This window comes from Hyla sarda, chromosome 5, assembly GCF_029499605.1.
Source record: "Hyla sarda isolate aHylSar1 chromosome 5, aHylSar1.hap1, whole genome shotgun sequence".
Classification (NCBI taxonomy): Eukaryota; Metazoa; Chordata; class Amphibia; order Anura; family Hylidae; genus Hyla; species Hyla sarda.
The window spans coordinates 341,543,457-341,569,210 of NC_079193.1; the positions used below are offsets into that span (position 1 = coordinate 341,543,457).

General features: G+C 39.8%; 1 protein-coding gene and 1 long non-coding RNA gene across 9 annotated transcripts in view; one reads left to right on the forward strand and one right to left on the reverse strand.

Annotated features, from left to right (window-relative positions):
• Positions 1 to 7,428, reverse strand: part of LOC130274338 (uncharacterized) — a 48,927-nt gene extending 41,499 nt beyond the window's left edge. Inside the window, exons 1-2 of the long non-coding RNA XR_008844328.1 lie at positions 7,349 to 7,428; positions 2,141 to 2,247 (exon numbers count right to left, since the gene is read on the reverse strand). This is a non-coding gene — a long non-coding RNA (uncharacterized LOC130274338). The remainder of the gene's footprint in view (positions 1 to 2,140; positions 2,248 to 7,348) is intronic.
• Positions 1 to 25,754, forward strand: part of ZFPM2 (zinc finger protein, FOG family member 2) — a 451,186-nt gene that overhangs the window by 345,524 nt on the left and 79,908 nt on the right. The gene's annotated exons all lie outside the window — the stretch shown is intronic.

Consider the following 25,754-nt stretch of genomic DNA (forward strand, 5'->3'; position numbering starts at 1 on the left):
GCTGTTATATGGAGTATTAGTGATTATTCTGCATAAATTACACCATTATAAGCACCAAAGAAAAAACAAGGTATTCTGGGACACAAAATATTCAATCTTTATTGTTTAGCATAAAGGACATACATTTAAAATCATTTTAAAAGAGATCACAAATTACCAAGATGGTCCTACAAGAACACAACCGGAGGTCCACAGATCAAGGGGTTAATCCCCAAAATACCCATATATACAAATTGCTAAAGAGCATACTTTACAATACCAGAGTGTCCCAAATAAAGGCTGCACCCAGTAAGGTAACAGCCCTATACCTTTATACACATAGAAAGAGGTTATTATCTTCACCTTCTAAGTACACACCAGGGCCTCCGTCACCCAACGTTTCACAATTAAATGCTTCTTCCGGGGCGTTCTACGCCCCGGAAGAAGCATTTAATTGTGAAACGTTGGGTAACGGAGGCCCTGGTGTGTCCTTAGAAGGTGAAGATAATAACCTCTTGCTATGTGTATAAAGAATACCTTGTTTTTTCTTTGGTGTTTATAATTTTGTATGGTATGGGAATCTACATATACATATAGATGTTGGCATTTTGTATGCATAAATTACACCATGCAAAATTGGTATGTAATGCAATGATAGGTTAAATATGTATATGCAACTGGTATTCCTCTTCTTTCGTGCACTTTACAGTATTGGATTGTTGCAATAAAAGACCCTATCAAAATATTAATATATATTTTATGGAAAAATATTTTTTATATATCAACTGGTTCCAGAAAGTTAAACAGATTTGTAAATTACTGCTATTAAAAAATCTTAATCCTTTCAGTACTTATGAGCTTCTGAAGTTAAGTTTGTTCTTTTCTGTCTAAGTAATCTCTGATGACACGTGTCTCAGGAACCGCCCAGTTTAGAAGCAAATTCCCATAGCAAACCTCTTCTAAGCTGGGCGGTTCCCGGGACACGTGTCATCAGAGAGCACTTAGACAGAAAAGAACAACCTAAACTTCAGAAGCTCTTCAAGGATTAAGATTTTTTAATAGAAGTAATTTACAAATCTGTTTAACTTTCTGGAGCCAGTTGATATGTAAAACAAAGTTTTTTCCTGGATAACCCCTTTAAGTTCCCTTTTTCTCTTTGGTATACATATTTATTATATGTTCCTGATACAGGAGCTAAGTGCCAGTGTTATGGCTACAAGCCTGGTGTCAGCCGCCAGTCTTGCCATTCTAGAACTGGTACCAAGTTGTAATGTCAATTCCCTAAGAGCGCATTCACACCACGTTTTTGCAATACAGTTCCCGAATCAGGTTTTTGATGAAAAACAGATTCCTCAAAACTGCACTAAACTGTATCAAAACGTGTGCACTAATTTTAACCCATATATGGTTTGAAAAAATGTCAGGTTGAATCCGTTTTTTTAAGAAAAAAACATATACGTTTTTAACTTTTCACTCCATTATGAATAAAGTTTCACTTGCTTTATTAAAATTCCTAGAAAAAAAATTGTGCAAAGTCAAAACCGTATGGTGCAAACTGGATGGAACTATACGCACATACGGTTCTCTACGGTTCCCATTGACTCCCATGTTATAAAAAACGTATACGGTTTCAATATGGTTTTTCAGCCGGACCAAAAAACGTGGTAGGCTACAGTTTTGGTTATGGCAAAAAAAATGGACAAAACCGTACAAGACGTAAAACGGTCACAACCTGATGCATCGTTTGGCATATGGTTTTCAATGGAAAGTCAATGCATACGGTTTTCAATAAGGTTCCGTAAGGTTTTCAAATTGAGAACGTATATGGGAACTGTATAGCAAAAACGTGGTGTGGACCCAGCCTTATATGTATGGATACATTCTATAATACATTGGTATGTTTCCTGGAAAGCAGTAACATATAAATATCGGGTGAAACTCACAGCCACGTCAATCTGCTTTTCTATACATAAACATAGCAATGTAGATGCCAAATGCCCACAGAGCTGAAGATTTCCTTTTACAATCTTTTCTTTGAAATTAAAAATCATTGCTTTAAAATACAGCGTGGCTCCCTGTGGGCTGCAGAGGAGATCCTGCTCCAATGTTTAATATTCTACCATAGGGGCCTGAGGGATACTAAAGAGCCCATTATACTCACACACTGAAGTAGATAAACCTGGTGCTGATATTTGTCAGCTGTCCTTCTTCTCGCTTGTTCTTCTCTTTATTTGAGCATGGGGCTTTTCTTATTTCCGAATTTGTCATCTTGCATACAGCGAATAAATGTATCAATGTAATAGAAAATAAGGTCAAATGAATTCAATTTGTTTTTTAAACATGGCACAGTCAATAAACCTACACATTAGATACATATGGGCTTAAAGGGGTACTCCCGTGGAAAACCTTTTTTTTTTTTTTTTTTTTAAATCAACTGGTGCCAGAAAGTTAAACAGATTTGTAAATTACTTCTATATAAAAATCTTAGTTCTTCTAGTACTTATTAGCTGCTGAATACTACAGGGGAAATGGTTTTCTTTTTGGAACACAGAGCTCTCTGCTGACATCATGACCACAGTGCTCTCTGCTGACATCTCTGTCCATTTTAAGAACTGTCCAGAGTAGGAGAAAATCCCCATAGCAAGCATATGCTGTTCTGGACAGTTCCTAAAATGGACAGAGATGTCAGCAGAGAGCACTGTGGTCATGATGTCAGCAGAGAGCTCTGTGTTCCAAAAAGTAAACCATTTCCTCTGTAGTATACAGACCCTAAAAAGTACTGGAAAGATTAAGATTTTTTAATAGAAGTAATTTACAAATCTATTTAACTTTCTGGCACCAGTTGATAAAAAAATAAAATAAAGTTTTCCTCTGGAGTACTCCTTTAATCCACTGATTTCAGCTTTTGTCCAACCATCTTGTATTCCATGCTTTCAGTGATCGGATACATAGGGCACATAAAGGAGAATTTAATATGCTTGTTCAATCTCTTTTTTACATGGAGGTCTGCTGATCTGCTGATCACTGGTGGTCAAGCAAAAGTAATTCCTGGCAATTATCTATAGACTTTGAGGAAAGTTGCAGTGGTTGAGCGGCCACTGCAGGGGAAATGAGGTATTACATGGCACCCAAAAAAACATTTTTTTTTATCAACTGGTGCCAGAAAGTTAAACAGATTTGTAAATTACATCTTTTTAAAAATCTTAATCCTTCCAGTACTTATCTGTATGCTCCAGAGGAAGTTCTCTTCTTTTTAAATTTCCTTTCTGTCTGACCACAGTGCTCTCTACTGACACCTCTGTAAATGTCAGGAACTGTCCAGAGCTGGTACAAATCCCCATAGAAAACCTATCCTGCTCTGGACAGTTCCTGAGACAGACAGAGGTGTCAGCAGAGAGCACTGTGGTCAGACAGAAAATAAATTCAAAACAGAAAAAGAACTTCCTGTGGATCATACAGCAGCTGGAAAGTACTGGAAAGATTAAGATGTTTTAATAGAAGAAATTTACAAACCTGTTTAACTTTCTGGCACCATTTGATTAAAAAGAAATTTCTCCAGTGGAGTACCCCTTTAACTCTGGGAAAAATGATGGAATCCCCACATTTAGAGGACAGTCCCCAAGTGTTATTGTACTTCCCTGCAGATGTGAAAATGATAGACATGAGACAAAACACTAGTAAGCAGCTAAACATTCTGGCTTCATGAATCATCTCTCATAAACATGAAAGAAAATTATTATAATTCATGAAAAATGTTTTTCCAGATCAATTAGAGAAAAAAGTTATAGAATTATCTTATAACATACATTTAATTTAATAAATACTGCCACAAGGCTCATAGGAAAAATAGAGCTTACCAAGCTGTGGAGTTGGATTATATAAAGAATGAATGGCCAGAGCAAGAGAATTGTCCTTTAACCCCTTGAGGACTCAGGGTTTTTCAGTTTTTGCACTTTCGTTTTTTCCTCCTTACCTTTTAAAAATCATAACCCTTTCAATTTTCCATCTAAAATCCATATTATGGCTTATTTTTTGCATCACCAATTCTACTTTGCAGTGACATTAGTCATTTTACCAAAAAATTCATGGCAAAATGGAAAAAAAAAAATCATTGTCAAAATCGAAGAAAAAACGCCATTTTGTAACTTTTGGGGCTTCCGTTTCTACGCAGTGCATATTTCGGTAAAAATGGCACCTTATCATTATTCTGTAGGTCCATACGGTTAAGATGATACCCTATTTATATAGGTTTGATTTTGTCGTACTTCTGGAAAAAAAATCATAACTACATGCAGGAAAAATGTCATCTTCTGACCCCTATAACTTTTTATTTTTCCACGTACGGGGCGGTATGAGGACTATTTTTTTGCGCCGTGATCTGAAGTTTTTATCGGTATGATTTGTGTTTTGATCGGACTTTTTAATCACTTTTTATTCATTTTTGAATGATATAAAAAGTGACCAAAAATACGCTTTTTGGGACTTTGGAATTTTTTTTTCGCGTACGCCATTGACCGTGCGGTTTAATTATATATTTTTATAGTTCAGACATTTACGCATGTGGCGATACCACATATGTTTATTTATTTTTTTATTTACACTATTTTATTTTTTTTATGGGAAAAGGGGGGTGATTCAAACTTTTATTAGGGAAAGGGTTAAATGATCTTTATTAACACTTTTTTTTTTACTTTTTTTTTTGCAGTGTTATAGCTCCCATAGGGACCTATAACACTGCACACACTGATCTCCTATGCTGATCACTGGCGTGTATTAACACGCCTGTGATCAGTGTTATCGGCGCTTGACTGCTCCTGCCTGGATCTCAGGCACGGAGCAGTCATTCGTCGATCGGACACCGAGGAGGCAGGTAAGGGCCCTCCCGGTGTCCTGTAAGCTGTTCGGGATGCCGTGATTTCACCGCGGCGGTCCCGAACAGCCCGACTGACTAGCCGGGAAAGTTTCACTTTCACTTTAGAAGCGGCGGTCAGCTTTGACCGCCGCTTCTAAAGGGTTAATACCGCACATTGCCGCGATCGGCGATGTGTGGTATTAGCCGCGGCTCCCGGCCGTTGATGAGCGCTGGGACCAACGCGATGTGATGCGGGGTCGCAACGCGACCCTGCTTCATATCGCAGGAGCCGACGCAGGACGTAAATATTTGTCCTGCGTCGTTAAGGGGTTAAAGGGGTACTCCACTGCCACAGCGTTCTGAACATTTTGCTCCGAACGCTGAGTGCGGGCTGTGGGGGCCAATATGTTGTGGTCACACACCTCGTGACATCACACCGCGCCCCCTCAATGGAAGTCTATAGGAGGGGGCCCCTCCCCCTCCCATAGGCTTGCATTGAGGGGTGTGATGTGAAAACATATGGGGTGGGGCATGATGTCACAACCCCCGCAACCTCCACCCAGCGTTCGGAAGAAAATATTCCAAACGCTGGGGCAGTGGAGTACCCCTTTAAATGACAATTCTCTTGCTTGGGCCATGCATTCTTTATATAATCCAACACATAGAACAGCAAAAAATATTGGTTGTTCCCAGTCATCTGTGTCTAAAATTTGGTAGTATAAACAAAATGGGAAAAATTATTCAGGGAAAACATATGTGTAAACCAAGGAAGACATCGAAGTGTCAGGATAGAAAATTCAACAAAAATCTGAAAAAGAATGTAAGAAAGCAGTCAATTATTGATACAGAAGTGTAAGTAAAAAGGCTAATTCAGGGGTGTCAAACTCAAATTCATGGGGGGCCGCATCAGCAGTTTGGTCACCCTCAAAGGGCCGGTTGTATCTGTAGGACCCCTCCCCCCCCCCACATACCGTATATGCCGGCGTATAAGACGACTGGGTGTATAAGATGACCCCCAACTTTTACAGTTAAAATGTAGAGTTTGGGATATATTCGCCATATAAGACTACCCCTTCTACCGCAATACAGTACCTTGTAGTTCCCCCCACATTAGGTAGACAGCTGGACAGAAAGGGACAAAACCCTTAATGAAAAACATAATTATTTTACGTCTGTCTATGGTTAGTTACACTGAGGAATAATTAGTAGAGAATAAGGGTATGTTTAAATTATGGAAATTCAGCGAGAAACTTTCTTGCTGAATTTCTGCAGTGGATTTGCGATCTTCCTACATGCAGCAGAAATTATTTCTATAACTTATGTCAGCTGTTCCCTTGACAGACGGAACTTTTCTGGTGGACATCCGATGTGTAAACAGAGAAGCAGAATCTCCTTGAGATCAATGGGAGACTAAAGCAAGCGGAATCCGCGCTGGATTTCTTTGGGGAAATTTTGTGTACAATTTCCATAATGTGAACAAGCCCTTATAAATAATGACAAGAAAATTGCCCCCAGTTTTTACTTGAATTGGAATGTGATCTAATACCAGATATGGCCAATAAACAAGAGTGGCGCTGTTTCTGAAAAATGAAAACTCCCTTTACTCCTCTCCTTTAAAGGGGTACTTTGCCGAAAAATATCTTAACCCCTATCCAAAGCATAGGGGATGAGATGTCTGATCACGGGGGTCCGTCAGGACCCCCGCAATCAGACATCTTATCCCCTATCCTTTGGATTATACCTTATCCATTGAATTATTCCCAGCGGCGGGACCGCCGTGATTTCTGGGCCGGCAGCAGCGGCATCCAAAAAACAGAATATTAAAGTTTCCGTGTTTGTGACGTCACGACATGCCCCCTCCATTCATGCCTATGGGAGGGGCTAGTACATAGCTGTCATACTTCCTCCCATAGACATAAATGGAGGGGGCATGGCGGCTGTAGTTGCCAGTTATCCGGAACGGAGCGTAGTTCGCTTCATGCGCAGATGACTAGGGTGCCGCGCTGGAGATCGTGGGGGTCCTCAGTGGTGGGACCCCCGCGATCAGACACCTTATCTCCCATCCTTTGGATAAGGCATAAGATGTTTTTCGTCAGATTACACCTTTATTTGGAGAATGGGACTGAATATCATAAATATCATAGGTAATTTGAATATAATCTGCACCTTAACAGAAGTGTCAGATAGTTCCCCAAACATTATGTAGGGGACAGGTTGTGATGTAAATCCAGCCCCGATTACAGTATTTATTTCTAAGTAATAAATGTGATTAAAATTTTATGATTTAATCCTGTTTATCTCTCCTTAGAAGTTATAGCCCTAAAGTTAAAAAAAAAATAAATGTGCCCCGAAGTAAAAAAAAAAAAAAAGAAAACGTTACCACCCAGAAGCCACTTTAGACAACTAAAGTCATTTTATTCTTAACCAGCCTCCTATGATTTCCTTAACCCCCTCCATGCCACAGGGGTTGTATAATGTGACACCTTTTTGATTTGTCTTTATTTTTTGCATACTCACAGGAACCCATCCAGCCGTCCGTTCCGGCGAGCCTGTGAACAACAGATAGGGACAGGTTTAGTTGCCTTGCGAAAGTTTTGAAGTTAATCCCTGCCATCTTCTATATAATTATATGTTTTCTTAAACACAAATAAAAAAAAATAAAAAAATTAAACTGTGCCCCCCCCTCACCCCCCCCCCAATTCGAAAATAGAATTTGTGCGATCGCTACATATTCATATTCTTGTGCCTTACGTTATCACTTAAAAGGCTTTCTAATTACAACAACAAGACAAAAACTTCTTGGATGCTTTCCAGACTCACTAAATGATAAAATAAGCTTGTAGTCTCTCCTTCTTAATCTCCGTAAAGCACCTTGGAGCCTCATCTATGAAATACATGTGAATGAATGTGAAAATGCCATTTAGAGATGCAGGTGTGACATTTGATAAGAAACTTCTGGATTAAATATGTTCGGCTAATGAGGATCCCAGCTACCCCCATCAGGGCTAACTATTGGTTGGATTGTGTGTGAGCTGATAACATTCCACATGCGAACATTTAAATTCATTATTAATAAACAGCCCAAGTCTTCTATCAGGGCAGTCTGGATCCTTAGCAAGTGAGGGATGTTGCTTCTCATTAGTAGAAAACATCAAATCTTTCCCAGAATTTAGCAATTTCATTTTTTGGAACAAATTTCTAATAGTGTATTAATGGTGCATTGAAAAGCCGAACAAAGCCGCCACACTTTTTATTCATTTTGTAAATTACAGTAATCTAGGAAGGTTTGACTAAGCTACTGGAGCAATGGGCGGTTAAGACATCGTACTGAAGCATTGCGGTTCTAATGATTTTTCGTGATTAAACGTTTACAGGGGGAAAGAATCCACACACAAAAAAAAAGGAAAAAGGAATTAAGTTTCATCTCGAAGGTTTATAATCCTTAAAGGGGGGTGGGGGGTGCAAATTCCTGACAATAAACTTTGTATAGGTTTCCAAAACTAAGGGATTAAGGAGACATACACTGTGACACAGTTATAATAATTGATATCGATATAGGGTAATGGTACAAATTTCTGTGTCCTCTTCAGTATTTGGGTAGACTAGATGGGTTGTGTAGATTAGACGGGCCAAATGGTTCTGATCTGCCAACACTATTCTATGTTTCTTTGTTTCAGTTCCAGATCGTCATTTAGGAGACCATTTTAGACTCCACCTATCAAGTGAGCCACACCAAATTATCAGAATAGCTATGGATATAAAACAAAATAGACAAAATGTACAAAAGTACAAACCAGCACTCACCTCATAAGTAAACTTTATCATGCACGGATGACCTGGAGTCGTTGTCTTTAGTAGATACATAAAAGGTACAAGGAAGATTCCAGTGGGGTACATTTCTATAAAAACTGCGTCTTTATTGCTTCAGTTTAAAAGAAAGTCCACACAGCACGGACAGACATGGATCTGGCGCGTTTTGTTCGCCATTCACCTTTATCTATGATTAAGGTCAATGGATAAAAAAAAAAACACGTCAGATCCATGTCTGTACATGCTCTGTGGGCTTTTGTAAGCACAAAATGTCTTAGACTCCACCTATTAAGTAGATGACACCTATTTAAAGCAAGAAGGCCACACCCACAGCCATATAAGCCAATAATATGTTTGTTTCCTCTTATAGTGTAATGTTAAAGATTGTAAGGTGTTTCTCACAAACTCTAGCACCTTCTTTTTATTTTATTTTTTTAAGAATTGACATCAAACTTTAGAACCTAAAATATATTTACTCAAAAAGGATACTGTAAGAAAGGAGACAAAATTCTGACCATCTAAATGCAAAATGGTACAAACAAAAATATTCTTTGGATCCTTAAAACCAAAGCCTGGTCTTCAAGGGGATAAAGGGACTTTCCAGAAACATTATATTTTTTTACATAATTGCTGGAATTGTTTTAAATAAAGAAAAGTGACACTTGCCTTGTCCCCCAACAGCTCCCAGTCTTCATATGGCCCCTTGTTCTTCAACTCTACTTCCTCTCAGCTAGACCCTAGCAGTGATGACCGGGGATCCGAATCACCCCTGAACAACCTATATATATATATATATATATATATATATATATATATATATATATATATATCCCTTTAATTGGTTCTCAACATAAAAGCAGGGAATCAGGGAGATTTAGTTTCAGAATTTTTCCGATGTCTTCCGCAAGTTTCTAAAACCTTAAATAGTAGAGACAGCAGTAGACAGAAACTTACATGGAATGAGAAGACATATATTAAGTGATCATCAAGACTATTGCACAGGAGAACAGGATAGGAAGTAATGAAGGAAGCCGGAATCAATGAGGAAGGAGCAAGAGGCAATGAGAAAGGCAGAGACGAGGACAAAAGCCATCCATGTGGTAATGAAGAAAACACTGTGTTTGTCAATGTGAAGAAAGAGACGAGTTTAAGGGCCTGCTCAATATTCTGTAAATTTGTGAATGCCTCATTAGTAAAGTGAATAGAGTTTAGTACCGATCTGCCTTGGTGTTAATAGCTTTGTAGTACAATGAAAAGTGATCAGGGGAAGCAAAGCTGGAGGAGGCAAGACAGTAAGAACATTGTAGGTTTTACCGTAACCGATATTAAGCTGCCATGGCAGAAATAATTTTCTAGTAGCTGTAACATAGTCTAGCAGGTAGGGGGCCCATGAGTAAATCCACTACAAATAGAATTTTCAACAGTATTGCCATATGCAGATTAGAGTTAACTGAGTAGCTTACAAGACGTGATATCATCTTGAACACAACATGATGTTACTCCAACCAAAAAGGGGCCTAGCAGCTCTCACAACCTTGAAGAGTTAAAGGTGTTATCTGTTTATTAAAAATGTATCCCTTATCCATAGGATGGGGGATAAGTGTCTGATCAAAGGGGATCCGACCTCTGGGACCCCCACCAACTCCAGAACTATCTCTCCTCACTGACCTCTCTGGCCCCAACCTTCCAAGACGTATTAGTCTTAGCCTGCTAGTAATGGCCGGCTCAGGGAGGCATCACTGGCTGAGGGAGCCAATACTGCTAAGACTTGTACGCTTAGGAAGGTGGGGGCCAAAGAGGTTAGTGGGGAGAGACAGGCCCCGTTCTAATGGTTGTGAAGGGTCCCAATGGTTGGAAATCCCCCATGAGAAGACAATTATCCCCTATGCTGTGGATAAATGGTATCTTTTTAATAACTGGATAACCCCTTTAAACTAGTTATACACATGAAACAGCAGATGATAATTTTACCCACAGTTGTCTCTTCATTTCGCTCCATACACAAAACCGTCAAGTCAGGCAAATGTTCATGATTTCTGAATAGAGATAGAGGGGCGAAAGCTGCCACCAGATTCCTCTGGTAGCTTATATTCCCAAGAACAAAAGTATTTGGAGGTAGGAATCCCAGTGTCCAATTCTAACTTCCCTCACATTTGTTATAGGGGAGGAGTGGAGAGGCCACTATACACATAAGATGGTGAGTCCCCCTGATCTTTTGTAACACGTCTAAAGTCCAATTTTAGGCTAACAGCAATAATAGGCAGCGAAATGCATTCTAGGGTTGACAGCTAGAGTTGATAGCCAATCCATAGACCATAGAGCAAAACGCAATAGTACATTGTGTAGCTGCCTACAGTTTCCATGATCCCTGGAGTTTAAACAGCTAGCCCTGTGGTTATGAGATGATCCCCAATGGGGACTTGTTTGAAGACGCTGTCCAGATGGGACAGCTGCTATAAAACATTGGCAACCAGTCTCAGCTTTGATCATACTTGAGGACAATATGGCTGCCCACTGATCAAAGCTAGGAGGCATTATCTGCACATTTTTTTGTGGCAAAATCTTATTAACTCCATTGTTATGTACCTGGAGAATGGTTAGGATCACACATAGTATTTTGTTCAGTATTTGGTTCTTATTTTGGTCAGTATTTTTGCAAAAACCACAAATGAAGCTGACACAGAGAAAAACTATAATGAAAAGTGTGTGCATCTTTTTTTCATGTTTTGACTGAAAGTCAGGGGTAAAGTCCTGGGAAAAAAGTGTGGAAAGTCACCGAAGATTTCCACTCAAGGGCTGGTCCTGCAGGACTTTTTCCAATGGGAACAGTGTTCCTGCTGTGGAAAAAGTGCAGGGACTCTGTTCCCATGCCTTCCTGCAGGACTTGAACCCTGCTAAAAGTACTTATAAAAAATACCCAGCCAAAGAAGTACTCTTTCATCTCACTAGCTTGTGGCAAATGACAAAACTCAGATCACCTACATCTGTATGTACATTCGACCAGCACTTTGGAATCTGGAATTGGAAATTATCGCCGATGAACCGTTTCCTACACTGTGAGAATCTACTTGTTATTCATCTTTTGCCGATGGTAGCAGTTTTACATCTGTAACTTTATAACCTATCATTTGAACAATAGCGGACACTGTGATTCCAGCTCCTTGCTCTCCATCGGAGACTGGTGTATATGTTTAATTGGACAAATCTTTCTTCAAATATTATTGTCGGGAAGTTTTCACAGTTAATTATGACTGTGGCTGGGGAATATTGAGCCGCGTGTTGTTCAGCCCTCCAGACACGGCTCCAGTCAGCAGGGGTCCAGGGAAAACATTCCCAGTAGTGAACCCCGCTGTGAGCAGCCATGATCAGAGGATTAAATAAAACACACAGATCATTAGAGCACAGGTGCCGGTTTTACATTTCTTTTTTCTTCTTTTTCCCTTTTCATTTTGCAGCGTATATATTCGTGGTGAAATAACTTGTTTCTGGAAAATAATTGATTCTTATAATATGAGCCGCCATTGTTGCATTGGATGAAAGCGTGAAATTATACATTAGCAAGCTGAAGTTACCGGAGGAGCTTCTTCTAGTTCGAAGCCTTTAAGGAACATGGTTGTTTAATCATCTAGAAGGAAATCAGAACTGTAGGAACAATATCTGGGATACTGCTAGAGCTCTTATATTTTGTATTTCATTAAAGGGGTACTCCGCTGCCCTGTGTCGGAAGCTCCGCTCCCCAGCATCCGGAAGTTTATTGTTCCGAACGCTGTGTGCGGGCTTCCGTGTTCAGGGCCGCCCCTCGTGACGTCATGCCCGCCCCCTTCGTGATGTAACGCCTGCCCCCCTCAGCGAAAGTCTATGCGAAGGGGGCGCGATGGCCGTTACGCCCCCTTCCCATAGACTTTCGTTGAGGGAGCAGGCGTGATGTCACGAGGGGCAGCCCTGAACACGGAAGCCCACACACAGGGCAGCGGAGTACCCCTTTAAGTGAGAAACTCCATAATAAGAATAGTGGGAAGGAACCTCAATTTTTTTTTTTTTTTACTTGAAGCTCAGTCATTAAAGCATTCCTAACATATCCTACAAAAAAAGTTATATGTTACTCAGTACCTAATCCTGATCGTGTACATATCATTTTTATGTGTTTAGCACCTATTTTTCTCTCACAAATACCTTTTATCTCATGCTCATTTGCTATCTCATTCTGTGTTCTGGAGGGGGCGTGTCCCTCACTCTACATGACTTATCCTCTTCCCTCAGTATGCTGTGCTGTGCTCTCTTTTTTTTGCATACTGCAGTCTCATAGGACAGGAGTGAGCACAGAGCAGTGCTAGTGACGCCTTCACTTCCTGGACTTTGTCCCAGCCTGTGCTTCAGCTTGGACAAAGATGATGCTGCAGCCGGACAGGATTATGTTCTGGATGGTATGGGGACCTTTAGTAGTGTTTTTTTTTTTTTTTTTTATAAGCCATGATTTCTATTAAAAGGAAATACAATTTTCTTATGAAGTATATTAGAAATGTGAATGTATTGCCAAGATGTACAAGTTTTTGAATCTGACAGTACCATTTAAGTGACACAACTTAGATTAATGCTTAAGGCACAAAGTGAGCAGATCATACTCTCCATAGGGTACTAACTGGCAAACCAGTAGCCCATTAACATTGTTTAAACTTGCATCCTTTGCCATACACACATTGACATATTTTTTTTACTGGTTCCTATATCGAGCCAACATTCAGTGAAACCTCTCCAAAAGACCTACCTTTTGAGATGACCATTCCCTTATTCAGACAAGATTTCCCATTGCAGATAATCGGTTCTTCCTTATAGTATGCATAGTAGTCATCTTCTTTGAGAAGATCACTGTTAAATGGTCAACACTATTCACATCAGTCCCTGTTACAATATTATTTACCTATCTCAAATACATACTAGGGACAGTTTCTTAGGAGGCAGTGAGAGTAAGAGGAAATTGGACTACCTAGAGGAAGCTCGTGTAAATACGCACACATCGTACAAATTCAATGCAGTTACATCCTTGCCGATGGTCCTGTTTTAAGTGGGACAATTTTGCAAACTGGACTGAATAAAGTTCATGGTCTCTATTCACCCCATCAACAAATTTGACATTTTGAGGGGAGTTTCGGGGTGGAGCAATTGTGTCCTGATTCTAGGACCTCATCGCTGGACGGCAACCATGCTCAGCACTTAGCAGCCATGAGCTGTCTTAGTAATACTTTCTCTATTAATAGGAACCTGTCCAGTGTGAGCCCATCTTAATTTAGGGGTGCAATGAGAAAGTGGGTTATAATTTGGCCAAGCCAAAGTAGAGTGTTGATGGCCTTGGGTATAACTCCAAATAGGGCTACCATAAAGGTGCATGAAGCATCTAATGTGCCTCTATATGTCTCAGATTTGATGCATAGCATTCTTCATTGGATGTCATGTGTATGGTTGTATGTTCTGGTAGAAAGAATATCTCTGTTTATACAGATGTAGCAAGTATCTCTATAAGTTTACCAGAAACTCCACTCCTCTCCAGTGTGGTTGAAAAGGCATTTATTAATATTCCAATACGATACGAACAGCTTAGAGATAGACTTGCAGGATTGCCATATGTGAACAAACACCAACACATGGTCCTAATCATGGCCAAGAGTGGATGAAATGTTCCATATGTTGGTACCACAAGTCTGTATGTAAGCTGTTTGGAATATAGTATATACCTCCTAAAGGAGTACTCCACTGGCCAGCATTCAGAAGTAAATGTTCCGAACGCTGTTTTTGTGCTGCGGGGGATGGCCATGCCCCTCATGACGTCACAGCCATGCCCCCTCAATGCAAGTCTATGGACTTGCATTGAGGGGGCATGGTTGTGACATCACGAGGGGCATGGCAGTCCCCCGCAGCGTGAAAACAGCATTCGAAACATTTACTTCCGAATACTGCCAGTGGAGTACACCTTTAAACTTTTGGCTATACTCAAAGTCAGTGATTCGTGTTGAAGGACAAGGCTTTCTTACCATTCTACCCTTCTTACAATTTTGGACTATTGCTAGATAAACTACTCATGTAAGGTTGCTATATAAGTAACACATCTGGTGTACTACAAGATGTACAGAAGGCATCCTTCTTAGGTGCATTCGACTAATAGCATGTCATGCCATGGCTGTTCCGTTAATACCTACTACATTTTATATTGCAACATATGGAGCATGTACCACATCTCATGAACTCTGACCATCTGCATTATCTTCAGTCCTTATAAAGCTAAAGGGGTTATTCAGGAAAAAAAACTTTTTTTTATATATCAACTGGCTCCAGAAAGTTGTACAGATTTGTAAATTACTTCTATTAAAAAAATCTCAATCCTTTCAGTATTTATGAGCTGCTGAAGTTGAGTTGTTCTTTTCTGTCTCTGTGCTCTCTGATGATACCTGTCACAGGAGCTGTCCAGAGTTGAAGCAAATCCCCATAGTAAACCTCTCCTACTCTGTGCAGTTCCCGAGACAAGCAGAGATGTCAGCAGAGAGCACTGTTGCCAGACAGAAAAGAACAACTCCACTTCAGCAGCTGATAATTATTGGAAGGATTAAGATTTTTTAAATAGAAGTAATTTACAAATCTGTCTAACTTTCTGGAGCCAGTTGATATATATATATATATATATATATATATATATATATATATATATATATATATATGTAAAGTTTTTTCCTGGATAACCCCTAATTATTTGGTGTCTTGCAGCAGTGACTCTGCCTTGTGAGACTTTTATATAAGCTCTAAAGGTTTGTCTTCATCCCCACAACATGATAATCTTGTAGACGATATGCAATGACTTTGCTTACAAGGACCTTGACTAATGAAGAAAGGGTACAAGCTGTGAGAGAACAATTCCGGCTATGTCCACTCATAATGTTTTTATGCATGACAAGCTCATATTGCGCTCTTGTCCCGGAATATTTAAAATAAATATTACTGTCTTCTCACATTCAGGAATGCTGCAAAAATTCATTGCAGTCAAAGTTTATTGGCCCTCCGCTGTGTCATGATAAATTTCTTTTATCTCCGTCATATTCCATAGTTAGTACCAGTAGAAGAGAAAATATATAATGCTTTCAACCCCGGTATCTTATCACACACCTACAGTTACCTGATTGTTATGGCACGCCGGGGCCGCGGCACAGATTTATATGTCTGTATACATATATTGACAATTTTATGCACACATTCTAATGGACAGGGGTTTTTACTAACACGGTGGAATTTATTTTCTAACACTGCACCTATGGTACAATGTTATCCATAAACCATATCGGACTTATTGTTTCTAAGTCTACGGCTAGAGACAAGAGTAGACTTAGACTTGTTTTTATGACCATTATGGAAACGGCACCTTTGTTGAAAGGATATACTGTATATTATGTATATGTGTGTATGTATATATATATATATATATATATATATATATATATATGTATATATAGCAGCAATCCAAAATAGCAGCACACAAAAAAAATTGGTAAAAAAGGTGTATTTATTCCATTAATCCAGTGCAAAATTCAGGAGAGCAACGTTTCCGTGGCCTCTCGCCGCCATGATAATGGCGGCGAGAGGCCGCGGAAACGTTGCTCTCCTGAATTTTGCACTGGATTAATGGAATAAATACACCTTTTTTACCACATTTTTTTTGTGTGCTGCTATTTTGGATTGCTACTACAAGTGGAGCCCTACCCCAGGCACCCGCATAGCATGCACCTGCTACAGAATAATTTTGAGGTTGTGCTGCTCTTCTTGGATATATATATATATATATATATATATATATATATATATATATATTAGAGATGAGCGAATTTACAGTAAATTTGATTCGTCACGAACTTCTCGGCACGGCAGTTGATGGCTTATCCTGCATAAATTAGTTCAGCTTTCAGGTGCTCCGGTGGGCTGGAAAAGGTGGATACAGTCCTAGGAGACACTTTCCTAGGACTGTAACCATCTTTTCCAGCCCACCGGAGCACCTGAAGGCTGAACTAATTTATGCAGGATAATTCATCAATTGCCGAGCCGAGAAGTTCGTGAAGAATCAAATTTACTGTAAACTCGCTCATCTCTAATATATATATATATATATATATATATATATATATATATATATATATAAAACTATATTTATATCTATACACATACCGATTAGCCACTAAAATGACTTGGTAAAATAGTTAAAGAGTTTATCATGTTTTAGTATTATTTTAAATTCTCTAAAATAATATACCAGCGGTAACTTACTCCTCCGATCCCACATTGATCCCCTGATCAGGCTCCTTGTCTGTACCCCGGTATTCATTTTGGAGCAGTCATCACATGACTGCCACAGCCAATCAGTGATCTCAGCGATCACGGCCATACACTGGGCATCACCAGAGCCATGGGAGCCATGAGGCCTGGAGTATGGACCCTAACAAGCAAGGCTGCTCATGCTCCAAAAGGAAAATGAGGGTGCCGACAGGAGTGGCTTTGTCGAGGGCCACATTGTGATTGCAAGACGACTGGGTCAGAGCATCCCTAAAACAGCAGGTGTTGTGAGGTGGTCCCTGTGTGTAAGGGTGATTAGGGGCAGAACAGGCCAATGTTGCCCTCTGTAATAGGTCTAGCGATTAGCCAACGAACGAGCAAATGCTTATTTATTGGCTGGTTGGGTTGTTTAGACATGTTGAAAAATCCCCAGCCGTCAGCCGCACATCTCCCCGTATAATAGGACACATGTGGCCAACAGCTGGTTACAGGAATGCACAAAATAGGTCGGCACTGAAGATATGTGCGGGTATGCATGCAGTTGATAAAGGCTGTAGTGGCCGGAACGCGTGCTGCGTTTATATATGCATCGCTTTGCCTGAATAAAGAAACACTTTATAGCAGACGTTGGTGTTCCAGGATTTCTTTACCTACATTGGTTACAGGAATAGGCTGCACAGCTGATCAAGCCTTCCAATGGCTCTGTAAACGAGCACCGATTAACAAATAATTTTATTTTTTATACTAGTTAACTCGGTATAATTTTATTTATTTATTCATTTTTAACATTACAGCAAAATGCTAACATGCGGCCATTGGTTTTAGATTTCTCTCTTCCGGCTGGTAAATGTGAGTGTAAGACCAGCCTCACATTGCACAATCTCCGGATGGAATTTGCCCCAGGTGGCGCTAGCACCGTCGTTATAGAGGGCAATGCATTTCTGAGCTTATCTTTCAGCAGATGCTCTGAGTAATTCATTGCCATCTATAGGAACGCCAATGCAGTCCGCACAGCAATTCCACCCGGGGATTCCACGATGTGAACCCTGCCTAAGTGTACGGTGCCCGGTGTCAGCGCAAACATATAATAACAGTTCACTTATTCACTAGGGCACTCCATTTATTCCCAGACTGCTTCTCCATTGCTCAGTACCATACATTATACAAGATGCATACGGCCTATAGTGTAATGGAGAGGCGGCTTCCTCATCATTATCACAGGGATGTTCTTTTGTTGGAAAGGTCAACACATTCATTGTCTTTAGATGAAGTGCAGGAAATAATGTTTTCCGTAACTCCCATAATATGTGCATGTATAATAGACCTGACAGCTCTGCAGTAATAATACAGATACAACGCATGGCTTTTGTTGCAGGTGAATAATAAATCGATTGTGAGGCGTAGGTGATAGATCTCATATGTGCGGGGAAATAAACCTGCTATACTAGAGCTGTATGGTATGGATTCAAGTTTTAATTATTTTGTAATTCTTGACCTGATTTAAGGTGTTTGTTACTTACTAATCATAATCTAAATAATACAGTAGATAGACAGACAGATAGATAGATAGATAGATAGATAGATATGAGATAGATGGATAAATATGAGATAGATGGATAGATATGAGATAGATGGATAGATAGATATTGTTACATTATGCGCTCCGGCCTCACGCGCTGGCCATGAACACATGGTCCCCTTATCTTCTGCTGCCGACTGGGCTGGGACTCGCATTGCGAGACGCGCCCGCATGCGAGCCCCAGTCTGTCACTCTCCAGGTGTTTCTCCTGCCTCTGCCTCTCTGCTCCAGTGTGTGTCCCCCTGTACCCTAGGGTGCATGCGACCGGAGCTTTAAGATTTAAAGGGCCAGTACGCTCATTAGTGTAATCCACCTGTGGCTCATTTATAAATTCCTCCACCCTCCTCAGTTCCCTGCTGGATCTTTGTTGCCTTGTGCCTCTGTGAAACCATTCCTCTGTATTGCCTTGCCGTGTATCAGATCTCTTGCTCTTGTCACTTGACCTTGCTCCTCTGCCTACTGAGCTCCGCCTGCCTACTGAACTCCTGCTTCGCTTTGACTACGCTACTGTGCCACCTGCCCTGACCTTCTGCTATCCAGACTACGAGCTGCCTTATCTCTCCTGTGCCTTGCATTTCCTCAGCCACCTGTGTGGGCGAGCCGTGCCAGGGGTAGTGACCTGGGTGCCGCCTGCCGCAGCAAGTCCATCCCGCTTTGCGGCGGGCTCTGGTGAAAACCAGCGGCACCTTAGACTCCGCTCCCTGGTACGGTCCGAGTCATCTGCCACACAGGTCCAGCGGATCCGCATCCACCGGTGTTCCTGTCTTCAGAAACATGAGTGTTACAGATACGAGATAGATAGATACTTATGGATAAATGCAGCACACTGAACAGCAGGAAAATCCAATTCAATGTAGTTTTTGCATGGTTTATTGCAACTTGAAAATGGTGGCATGAGGTCACTGAAACATTGTATCTGTTCTATACACAATATAATAAACTCCACTGAAATGGATTTTCCTGCTGTTCGGTGTGCTGCATTTATCCACAAGTATTAAGCGTGCACCCCCTGCAACTATTGATTGTTACTTGGATGTGCTGCTCCTTTCTCTTTTAGATAGATAGATTTTGCCGACCAAAAGAATGATCTTGGTTATTCTTTCAGCGAAAGCCGTCTGGAATACATTGCCGTCTATGGGAACAGCAATGTACGAGCGGTCCTAGTGCGGATTCTGGCTGGAGATTCTGCAGTGTGAAACTAGCCTAAATGGTGGTATTAAACCCAAATTGCTCTCAACCCACAAAAATAAACAAATAAATAAAAATAGATTTTAAAAAATCCTCAAACTGAACTGGCAGCGGGCGGCAGCGCCGGGATGTTCCTTAGATCTATGTCTACTTCATCAGACCACTCCTCCTGGTAACGTCAGTGCTGGTTATACACCTGTCGTTGCTGACATCATCAGGTAGGTGTGTAGTAACTAATGTCCATTTGGCAAGGTCGCCTCATATGTCAAATAAATAACACTATTTCATATAAAATTAGCAATATTTAGTAGCAATCATAAAAACAACAATATTTGATAGCACTAAACCCTAATAGTTCCCAAAACGAAGGATACTGGTATATTGAGAATTTTGTGGATACAAATGTATACCAGAATTAGTCTTTACTGGTGAGCCAGTCTTATCCTCTTTAAAAAATAACAATAATAATAAATAAATATATAATAATATTTATGACCCATAAATACAGAAATAACTTCTTTATATATACTTAAATATTTTTTTATCATAACTTTTTAACCTACATTATTATTAAAAAACAGGCAAATAGTTCATGAAAAAAATATATAAATATGATAAAATAGAAAAAAATAATAATTTAAAAGTGTTTTTTTTTTCAGACAAAACCACATGCTATGTTCCCTGACTTAAGTTTCACTATTCATAATGAATGCAGTCTCACCATTCAAATGCGACCATAAGTACACAGAAGATAAGAATTTAATTAAATGTAGATTAAAACCAAACAGGAAAACACACTGGCTGATAATTTTATCCCATCCTCTGGCCATATTTTTTATACATCCTTCTTGTTCCTCTTTGGGCTATAGCTTATCAATGTGCCAAATAGTAACATAACTCATTACATCTGATGGTGCGGCCGTAATATGTAGTCTCTGTGTAAAATTTTTCAGGGTCACTTAAGATGCAAAGCGTGCATATCTAGATGTTAATAATATGCCGGGGCGGTTAATTCCGGAGAAAAAGAATAAAGTTATAACTGTATTATGTGCCCTGCACCATTTTCAGTAGACAATGGGGTCTATTTTATTGCCCCTTTATCAACCAATCACAATTTGGTTTAATTTGTAGATTAAATGTAATTTGTGTAAAAAAAAATTTTTTTTTTACTTCATCTATTTTTCTTGCTATATAAATGAAAGAAAATCCTTAATGTTAGATTTATGTTCTGCCTAATACACATGTATATTTTCCTTGAAAAATGATTGTCAACCTATAAGGCCGCGCAATTTGGTCAGGGCAGTTTAGGTGGTACTGCTGTCAGGGGCCTGGACAGATAGGGGTCTCAGACTCTCCTATGGACTGCCCCACATCCGCTACTCAAGAGTGTAAATAAAGCCCCATTGTAGTCTGTTCCTCCTCCAGGTGAGCCAACTAAATAGATGGTAAGTACCTACGTGATGGAATAGGGCTTGTTAAAGGGGTACTCCGCCCCTAGACATCTTATACTCTATCCAATGTCTGTGCAGCACCCGACGTTCGTTTAGAATGCTGGGTGCAGGCAGCGGGGTCATGACATCATGGCCACACACCCTTGTGACGTCACACCATGGCCCCTCAATGCAAGTCTATTGTGATCTCGCTTGGAACTAGGGGGCCGCCTACTAGTGTATGGACCCTTACATAGGTCATAGTAGCATATATAGGTAAAATAACAGTAACAACCTGACCCCGGGCATGTAATGTTCCATCGTAAACATGCTCCAAGGAACAATCACCTACTGCATAAAACCATACTCCCTACCCGTTTCTTTCACCGGTTATGGTGACTTCATCAGGGGGGATAGATGGGAAGGGTTCTGTACGTAAGCACGCAACAGATTTGTAAGTAGTCCTATCGCATGTAGATTTAATTTCTAATAAGATTGGGTGGCAGCCGTAATGGTATGCCACTATAATGCACCATTAAATCATAGTTTCTACCAGGACTATTCTGAATTCTAGTAACACAAGCAGAAAAAACAAAAGACACTTTGTTATCTGATAGTAACTCATGGGTGGTGAGAGATATATACAGCCAAATGTATTAATAACTCATATGACCCCAAAACACTTCGATGGTCCACTCTAAGTATGCCGACAGTGCTCTTCCTCACGTGCTGACCAATCCCTTACCAAGACCTAATTTTCTGTTACAGATTTTTAGTTCCACACTCTTTGAGAAGACCGTCCTTCTAGAAGACTACTTTTTTATGCAATTTTGGATGATCATCTCAAAGGAGCTTCACTGTATGTTTAATGCTAGTGCCCTTTAAGTAGAATCCAAGTTATTTATCATATATTGAAATTCAGCGGATACTGAATCCTGGAAATATGATTTATTTATTTATTTTTTACATGACAATGTTATGATTATCTGCCAGGCTCTTCTTTTACTTTCCATAGTAGAATGCGCTTGGATTAAGGGTGAGTAAATAAAGCCAGCTTCAATAAGAAATTTTGCAAGTCTCAGCAGAGCCTTACTAGCAGATAATCTGCAGAGTTAAATTCCATCCATATATATAACATTGGCATAAAATGATCTGAACCATTTGATTTAGCTGCAGGAATGATTACACATCTCTCTATAGTGCTCTGCACTTGATCCGCCTGTTTGCCATGCATGAGCATAGCATCAAGGAAAATGATATGCAGGTGCTGACTGAGGGGCCGGCGTTAAAGGGGTTATACGCTACCTTGGTGACAAGGTTATTTTTTGTGAGTTTTGGTCTCTGTACTATCTATCCTTCATACTGATGATGTTATAATATACCACCAGCATCAACACTATCATTGATGGCGTGTACTGTATACCAAATACATATACAGCTCTGCACATGTGAGTTTACGACCTGCAGAAACCATTGATGAAGCGTAATCTCCATAATGATAGGCCCTGGCATTGTGGCGTTTGGTTGCATTGTCTGGAGCCTAAAGGTTCATTAAGATGTCTTCCCCAGGATCATGTTACCCAAGTTCCCTCCTCTCTCCAGAGATTTGACCTGCAGAGATTTGACCCTGCCTAAAATTGTATGCTGTGGACGTCACCATTAAGTTTTTCTCAGACGTGTTTCGCTGCATTGGTGTCCTCCTTTTTTTGAAAATCACAAGAGGATACATTCTTCCCTTCAATGAGCTGTTCATAAAAGCCCTAATCTTGTACTTTTGTTTTGTCCCTACCCTGACGAAATGATGCCCCATGCAGATAAAATCACCATCAGAGCAATGCAACCTTTTAAAGGTGCCGTTTATATTACTACAATACAAAATGTCTGAGCTGCTGAAAAATAGCGGTGCATAGGATGGTGCATAGGATTTTTCCCTCTTCTTTAAGTAACTAAAGGGGACACTGTAATGTAATGCACTTATCAGCTTTAAACACCTTTCAATATATAGAGATGATGTCTTGGATTTCCTTATTATCCTCTTATGTCATATGTTCCTTTCGGCCCGATCACATCTAGTTCTAGGGGTTTCTTCTTTAGGGTCAATAAGGTTTGTCAATTCAGCCCTAGGGACTTTTGATAAGCTCCTTTTGGTTCTGACAGTCATGTTGACTCCTTAGTGTTGCATTAAATTCTTTGGTGGTATTACAAATGCACCTCAATCTAATGAATTGGTCCCTTGGTATTCCCTGCTTTAGAGGGGTTTGGATGACAACAGTCCTGTTGTAGAAGATTGTAGTTGGCTCCTTGGATTTTTAGTAGTACTTAGGGCACTTTTACTTTTTGCAACTCTCAGAATAAACCATAGACCATATGGTTTATCATTCAGGAGAGAGGAAAAAAAAATATTTAAATTATTTACTGGAGATGTCTATAGCAAAAAGAATGTCGTCAATGTATCTAATTCAAAGTGCTAAGGTGCCAAGGCTTCTGAGATCACCACCTGATCTTCGCACCAGCTGATACAGATTTCCGTATTTGGGCACACATGGACAGCCCATAGCTACACCTGCAGTGGTGGAAGCAGGTGTCCTCCAATATAAAAAATTATTAAAAAATTTCTTTAGGTTTCCAATAAACTGGTGCCATACTGACTCCCTCATTCAGAAAAGGTTTAACCAATGTACACATTAACCGTGTGGGATGGAGAAGTAGACAACCTCAATATCAAGGTTAACTAGTAATATTCCTATTTCCAACTGTAGCACCCTTAGGTACAAAGGGATTCTTAAAGCAAATTGGGCTAGCACCTGGTTCAAATAGTTGCTAGCATTTTGTGTGAGATTAAAGGGGTATTATGGTATTTTGGGTTCTTTGAATGTGATACAGGGGCAGCAAAGTTAGTCTAGTTACTTATATACTTCCCTTATCTGTGTTTGGTGGCTGGTATTGAATTACTTTGCCTCTCTTTTCCATGGAAGTTAATTTTTTGCAGTCTACAAAGTGTTATCTCGGACCTTTTCCTGTTTGCTGTGCGGCCCGAGACAATAAATCACCAGTCAAGTGCTAAAAGGAAGCTTGGCTGCTTTGTCTGTTGTCTTTAAAGCCAGCCCCCTGATGATGTTACCGGCGCACATGTGCTTACATTCATCATTACACAGATACACAGCTTGTGTGTCAGGTTGTGCTGTGCTACAATGGGTGGGATGACCGATATGTGGGAAAAAAATAAGTCACCTCCCACCTTGAAGCAAAGGATACAGGGGATTGTAGTCTGAGGGAGGCCACAGAAACAGAAAGTAGCCAGTTTCCAAACACATGCCAGCAGTATGTAGGGGAACACAGGACACAGATAGTTAGCACCAACACAAGCACCGATCCCTGGTAAGCATGTCCATTACTGTATGACACTTAATGACTAAAGTCACCTTATGTTGGCTAGGCCCTTTAGTTATACCAGAAACTATGGGGTAATTGTAAAATGCTGTGGCTATTCTGGGTGCATAAAGTCATACTATGTAGAATCAAAGCAGTGGGGAAACGCTCCTACTGTAGACTGTTGCCTTATAGCCAGTTAGAAACAGGTTTGTAAAGAGGCAGGGAAAAAAGAACATAATTCTTTAAATATTTAGATTGTGAGCCCCAGTGAAGACAGGGACCGATCTGAGTGTACAGCACTGCATAATCTGTTAGTGCTATATAAAAAAAATATAATTGATTATTAAATATATTATGTATTATTATTAATAACAATTATAATAATAATAATTCTTCTTCTTCTTATTATTATTTTTATTATTATTATTATTATTATTATTATTAGTAGTAGTAGTAGTAGTAGTAGTAGTAGTAGTAGTAGCAGCAGTAGTAGTAGTAATAGTATTGTTATTATTGCTGTTAATATTATGACTTATAGTTATGTTTCAAATATGAGTTCAAATAACATCAAATGATAGAAGTATGTGGAAATAGTACAATACATCAAGAAGTGCAGTATCTCAGGTAGTACAGTATATCTAGTAGTACTGTATATCAACTATTTGCATTTTTCACCTATCATAAATGTTACATCAATGGGGGTGCAACTACTGGGACCCTCATCAATTGCTTTCTCTCCATTAGTATGTGTAAAATCTGTGTTTCCCAACTATGGTGTCTCCAGCTGTTGCAAAACTACAACTCCCAGCATGCCCGGACAGCCGAAGGCTGTCCGGGCATGCTGGGAGTTGTAGTTTTGCAATAGCTGGAGGCACACTGGTTAGGAAACACTGTGTTACATACATTTGTTTAAACATCTGACAATTTATAATATTTACTAATCCAGCACCAATCAAACACTTTTAACACTAGATTGCACATTGTGTATTGTAAATTGTAAAGACAAAAACAACAACAACAAGACATCCATTCACACCCCTAAGGATTGTCTGGGATGAAGCGTTTGATCAGATTGTATAAAATAAGAAAGCATAGAGAGTGTATACTAAAGGAGCCAGCAGAGATGAGACCCCGGAGGCAGAATATCCTCTTGCTTACGTGTGTAAATGCATTCGGTAATTTTTTATTTTTTTTCTGACTGTAAGATAGAGTTAAAAAAAACACGAGATGGTATCAAAAG